This window comes from Aptenodytes forsteri, unplaced genomic scaffold (genome assembly GCF_000699145.1).
Source record: "Aptenodytes forsteri isolate BGI_AS27 unplaced genomic scaffold, ASM69914v1 Scaffold103, whole genome shotgun sequence".
Taxonomy (NCBI): domain Eukaryota; kingdom Metazoa; phylum Chordata; class Aves; order Sphenisciformes; family Spheniscidae; genus Aptenodytes; species Aptenodytes forsteri.
The window spans coordinates 427,006-434,207 of NW_008796051.1; positions in this window are offsets into that span (position 1 = coordinate 427,006).

Consider the following 7,202-nt stretch of genomic DNA (forward strand, 5'->3'; position numbering starts at 1 on the left):
GTGGGCACGCTGCCCTGAGAGCAAAGGGGTGCAGCAAGCACACTCCTCTGAAGAGACGGGAATCTGTGTCTTCCTCCCGTGGGACTGCAGAATAACCACCATGCTTGTAGGTACACCAGGGTGGAGCACTCCCAATCCATCTCACAACTGCTGCCCAGGTCTTTCTATCCGCTGCTGGTGCGAGACATGGATGTGGCCAGGACCTGCAGCATGCTCACAGTGCTGCTCCTCTGACATGTGTTGACCATGGTGCTCCAGCTGAAAGACACCACATAGAGCTGGGCAGGGCAGCCAAGAGACAACAACAGTTGGCTGGCTGGCTAGCGGTAGCTGCTCTCTCCTGCACACTGTAATTTGGCAGCTCCTTATGCCAGCTCAGCAGCCACTCCAGAACCCAAGCTCCAAGTGAGGACGCTAAGCAGGAAAGTGTATGCAGCAAGGGGGCCTGGGGAGAGAAACACATGTGGGGACGGGGGCAGGTTTTATCGCGGGAGATAAAAGAAATACGAAGGGCTTGCCTGGGAGGGAGTGGCCAGCAGCCAGATGCTGGCTGTTCAAAGGCATTTGATGCATACTCTCATCCCTCTCCCTCCCTCCCTGACTTGAGCATTTTGACCTCAGTCTGAGCCTCTCATCACCTCTGTGCAAGTAAGAGTAACCATGCTTCCTCTAGACTTCTGCAGTGTGTGCATGTTTCGAGCACTAAAAGAAAAACTGCCATATTCAAACAGCCTACAATGAAAGGAAGCCAGAGTGAAGAAAAGCTCTTGAGGAAGGACGTTCTCTTCTGTATTTAGAGGCACAATACACATTGGCAGTATTAGGACTCTCATTTCAGTGTCTTCCTGCAGGACAGCAAGCATGAAAATCTTTTGACAAAGACTGAACTGCCTGGAGGACACTCATTGCCCCATTTCAGTTAATGTTAATATTAATAAAAATTAAATACTCAGATTGCAAACTTCTTCCTTACAGTTTCAAAATGTGTAAGTGAGCCTGATAACATTTTTACCGTTTACCACAAAAATGGTAAAGAGCTGTAAATAGGATTTTTCTATTAGTAAGACACATTTTCTAAAAATCCAACAGCAACCTTCTCTTCCCAAAAAGCCAAATAGCTTGAAGCCTCCCCTCCCATCCCTTGCAAAATCAAAGTATCCTCTTCCTTACAATATCTGCTCTTTGTTACAATTAAACAATGAGTTCAAAGCCAGTAGGGAAAGGAATTTTATTTCCAAACTTCCAAAAGATTAATACAAACAATAGAAAGTAGACAAAATTAAAAACCTATTAAAAAAGTTAGTTGTCCTTGTAAAAGTGCTCTATAAAAAACTGAAGGCAAGTGACCACACACATTTTAGTAAGTTTTTTGTATTGCAAACCATGACAATTATGCATGCAGCTATCTTTGGGTGTTCATGGATTTTTAGTGTCTGTTTGGCCACATTTTAAACATGTCAAGGAAATTCCACCACGGCAGTACCCCTACAAATACAAATTAGGAGAAGTATTACAGATGAGAAGTCTTGTAAGTTACATGCCTTAGGAATCAAGCCTGTGCTACACACTGTGTCCAGCAGTTTCTAGTATGTGTCATTTATGGACTTAGATGCACCTGAAAAAAAACTGCCGTTGGTTCCAGGTCTTGCTAATGGAAGCAAAATTCCCCCTGAGAACATTACTTCAGTACTAACAGCATTTAGTTTTATACTTTAACAATTCACTTTCTGGATGTTTTATTTTGGAAAAAACAAATAGTTTTTACTATCATTCCGGTGTAACAGTTTACCAACATAGGAGTAAGTAATTTGGTAAAAATTCATGTTTTTCTTTTCTAAAATGTAAACTTCTCAAGTAATATTTGTATAGTTAGCATAGTGTAGTAACAATGGTGACGATTATGAAAAGAATAAGAGCTACATTAAAAAACTTTAAGAACATTAGCAAAAGATAGTGAAGTACGGATACACAAGAACAAACAGATAAATATCTAGGACATTGTTTTAGCCACACAAAAGTTAGGACACAGAGAGATACTTTTCTTGTGAAGGAAGACAGTTGTTATTCATGTCATGCTTGAAGGCAACTCTCCAATGACCTTCCCTATAAGAGGAAGAAAAGGTTTATTAAATGCTGTCTTCCCAAGCTGATACATTTCTCTTACAAATTATAACACAAAAGCTCCTTTGCACTGAGAAAAACTGAATAACCACTTTCCTTTGTTGGATGAATCCTTGAATATTATAAATGTTTTTAATTGGCTTTTCAACTTTGCTCTCATTTTTTATGATCCTAAGATAACTAAATAATAAAAAAATAGATAATTGATCTATTGATAGATAATTGATCAGCAAAAGATGACTAAATGACATCTTGGGCTGAGCTATGCATTTCTAAAAGTATCATAAATTAACCATCAAACTCGTTTGAAAAAATACTTTGTATCCTGTCTGGATGATGTAATCAAACTTGAATCCTAGAAATACATACATACACACACAGAGACACAAAAAAGAAAAAATAGAAAGGCTGCTCCAATAATAGAAAAACACATGCAACAGTCACTATCAATTTTATGTCATTTGCAGGAAGAATTACGGGTAGCACCTAAATTAAGAGAATCTTCTGCTTGTGCTTTCCCCCCCTCGAAGTTTTTCCAGAAGAGCATCTCATGCTCAGTTGTTCTCTCTCTCTCTTCAGGTTCAATCCTGTTTTGTCAAACCTATGTAGCAACAATCAAAACTGCGCTATTGATGAGGCACAAGCACAACTGCAAGCTCAGGAACCCTGGCAGCAGGAAGGGGAAGATTTTACAAGTACTTTATGTTCTAGTTTAAATTCTGCCCTTAAAGAAAACATTCATTTTCACTTTGATAGCACTCTCAAAGAAAGAACAGAATTCAGTGGTTCTTCCTCTCTCTGTAGTTTTTTCAGCTCTTTAGCAGGAACTATTTTTATTTTTTCTTTTGAAGAAGAGTAACCCCTTCTGAATATCCTACTTCCATGTTTGTTTGTCATGCAGAAGAAATAAGATCATTCCAACAAAAGTTATGGTGTGATCCTGTCCAAGACTACTAGCACACATGGCCTTTCATCCTCCTGCTGCAAAAACTGACATGTCTGTGACAGATGGGAGAGACAAGAGTGGGAATCATGGCACTGGATCCCAAAGATCCGCCAACGCTGGACGGTCACCCACCAACCCTGCAGGTGTTACGCAGGTACAAGCAATGCAGAGCGCTAAGGCAGATGGAGTTTAGGGAGCATCTCATCCTTTAGACCTGTGCTGAAAAAGGTTACGAAGGATGTGATTACAGACTGCCTCAGCTCCTCTCTGCTTCCACTGCTTTTGGTGCTATACCAACAGTGACAACAGAAAAGAGCCTAAGGACAGACGCAGCCAGATGAACTGCAATATGACGTTGAAGACAAAATGTATTTTAACAAGGTTCTTGCTTAAGCTCTGAGCTAGTCATCAGAACACATGCAATTGCCATGGCTTTGTCTTACTTCTTCAAGCTGGGTATGTGACTGTTTTTTATGTCTGGCTGCCACACACAGCTGTGTGTCCTGGACAGTTTTTATTATTTTGGATGCTGCTAATGACCCTAGAGCTGCTCAAACACAAAAACTGACCAACCAAACAAAAAAACAACTCATAAACAAAACACCTCTAGAAAGACCTGTAGGAAAGAGACATGCTTCAATTGCCACACCTAAAAGAAACAGAAAACAATTTGTAGAGCCAGCAGGGAAGTGATGAACACTTCGCTACCAATAACTCGACATTCAGACAACTATCACCATGTGCCCTTGTCCCTCCTAGGGGTTGAGTTTCAAATCAGAGTTGTTGTCGAGGTATCTGTGACTTTATTACCTGATTTCAGAGTAGAGCACAGGATCGGGGTTCTCGAAAAGGATTGCTCCCCGCAGGAACCCCAACAAGCAAGGCATCTTTGCAGGCATTTTGCATACAGTACTGCTGGAGTTCTGCAGCTGCCTGAGAGACCTGTGTAAAGGAAAAAGAAAAACAAATCCGGACAGGAAACTAATTCATTCACAAGCATCTATTAGGCATTTCCTCTTGAAGAACCATTATCAAACAGTGCTGGAGAGCAGCCAAGTCAGCTCTTGGATTCTAAAACACCAAGTAAATCAGCACAGATGCACTTTTACAAAGTTCCAATGAAACACGCATGAAATATTATGCCAGTTATGAGCCAGAGGAGTGTAGAGGACTGAGGTGTAAGTGCGATGGAATTTGTCCTCATTAAAATGCACAGGGCTGTGACCACAATATTTTCCAATCTACTGTACCATTTTCAGGTTTATATTTGAACTCTTATATCCTCAGATAATTTATAAAAAGGATTTTCATTTCCAAACTGTTAAGCAACACAGAGCATAACAAGGAATGAAAGCAAAAAGATGAGGATGAAAAGCTTTTTAAGTCCAAATTGCCACCTTCCCCTGGCAGTGGAGTGCGAGCTTCAAATCCACACTCTGGCCCCCAAAGAGGACAGTCCCCAGCTGCAGAACAAGCCCAGGAACCCAAAGGCAAGACGCCTCCAGCACTGAACTCCCCTGCTCTCCCTGTGGATAGCAGGTCAGTCTTGTACCTGTATTTTTGAAGGAAAACGTAGGGGAATTCCCAATTTCTCAGACATGCATTGGCAACAGCTGCAGGGAACTGTCAAAATCCATGTGGCCTGCTACATTTTTTAGAAAAGGAAATACTGAGTGTATCGGTGGGAATACAAGTTCCCCTCTGACCTCACCTCTGACTTCATTACAGGAGTCCTGAAATACTGATTTTTCTTCCTACACAACTTTGCAGTGTTGCCAGCGGAGGGACGAGACAATAGCCGGAAGGTCTATCCACGCTTCCCAGCCTCCTGATTGAAGGGGCCACCCAGGAGCCCTGATGGGCTTTTGGTTCTGGGCCATCCCATCTAACAGCACCTGGAAGCACATGGGAAATCTGGCCTAGTGCACGCTTTCGTCTGCTGTTTTGCTTGCTGTCCTGTTCACTGCCTCCAAACTCTCCTCCAGGACACTCATCCTGGTAACTGCCCGAATTTACCCGGCAGCTGTCAGCATTTCAGGGAGTTGTTAAGAGAAGCATTTTCCCACAGCCTCCCAGGTTCTCTTGGGCAGAGTACAGGGAGGAGCATCCGCACCAAGGATCCCTGCTATTCAGTGGGTTTTGTCACTCCTCCTTTCCTCGAGGAGGACCTCCTTCTGGAGGCGGCAAAGGTCTCCCAGCCTGCCCAGCCCCTTGGACCCCGTGCAGCATTAGCACCCTTGCCTCAACCACAGTGCCGACCCCTTGCTGGTACCCGACTATGCACCACATGCTGTCAGGCAGAGGTGCCGCTTGCCAACACCGATCAGGCCAAGGCTCCGTGGAGCTTTTTCCTGGGAAAATGAGCAGAGTCATTCAAGACATGGCTTGCCCTAGGAGCACAGCACAGTTAGCAGTTCCTCACTGCGTCTCCTTGCACTGTGCTGCTGAACTCTGCAGCACGTACTGAGCTATGTATATCCTGGTGCTCCTGGAAAGATACAAACCTGATTTTTGGCATCTGTGTGAGAATTGTCCATACGGCAGCAGACGGTTGTTCTAGGACAGATCTGCCTACTCTTAGCCCTACCTATGCCCCTGTAACATTCTTCACTCCTTCAGTTCACACAGAAAGTACAAGGGTTTCTGCCATATTTCATCACAGGACAAACACACTCCTGCGGCAGCCTTCTGCGTGCAAGATATGTGTGGGTACTTCTTTCCTACTTTGTTTCCTCTTTCTGAAAATACTGTTCCTGTCTGCTTTTTTAGCTGGCGGGGTAAACAAAATCACCATTGGAACTTTACAGTATGGGATGTATTTTTAAAAATCCTTTCCTATCCAGCTTCCTTCTGAAAACACATTGTCTATTCAAAGTAGCCAGAACAACATTTTCTCCTATATCAGTGTTTGCTAAAACTGATCCAAGTGTTTTTTCACCAGCTGAATATATTCCTCACTGTTGTTGTTACACTGCATGCCAAGAAACCCTAGATGACGCTTTTTATAAGACACATTTTTAATCATGCATCATTTCACTTGTGATTATAAAAAGACAGGAACAGGTTCCTAGAACAGCAGACCTGGAAAGAGACTGCTGTGCACAATGCTGCAAGAAAGATGAGAGTGAGGTCTTACCAAGGCCAAGCCTCCCTGCAGTACAAGCAAGCCCATAATAAATACGTAGCCTTGAGAAGTCCAGCTCCAGAATACCTTACCGCCACAAAGTAACCTCCAATAAATTACGAACTCTTTTATACCCCCTCCCCGCCCCCAAAAAAGCGGGGAGGGGGTATATGCCTCAAAATGAGTGGGAACAGAGATGCAGGCTATTGCTGGTGGTGTAAAGCAACAGAAATGTTTGGTCAATCATTTCTGCATTAGACAATATCCCTCTTGCCACAAGGGCCTACATTTCTACTCTGCACCGTGCTGTTTCTCACAGATTCCCACACATCATTGCAGTGATAAACTACAGTCACTTTTAGTGAATAAAACATCCGCTGACTCAGTATCTGCTAATAAAATTTAGTAACATTAACAAATTGATCAGGATGATGTCCAAAAGCCATAGTGGTTTCACCTTGCAACGGGCACTTCAAATTTTCACCAGCCCAGGACAGGAATAGCAAGAAAAGGTATTCTAAATTATTTTTATATCAATTAGCTAAGTTCCTGCCACTCAATATACTGGCACTATCATCAGACAAAGGAAGCTGGTGTTTTGTGACTGGCCAGAGAAAAATGGCGAATGCATGGAGGTGATGAGAGAAGAGGAAAGTGCAGGATACAAATTAATTTGACCTTCATCACTTCACAGCCTATGCTGGATTTTGCGCGTGGCTGGGAAGAGTCGTTTTCGCAAAGCAGTTGTGGACCCCCCCCACCTGCTGGGAACCAAGAGCTGTCTTGGGCAGGTCTCCACGGGCGAATTTGGGCTGCCAGAGCCAAAAAAAAAAAACCCACAAAAAAACCCCAAAGAACCAAACCTTAGGAGCTAGCAGATGACAGGACCGCCTCACCAGCCTGTCTTTGTCTGGAAATCTGCAAGCAGGAGAAGGTTCATGCGTGCGTAGAAAATTGCCTGCTCTCCCCAAGTGTCGGAAGCGGGGTCGGCTGGCTCAGCTGTGATGTGAG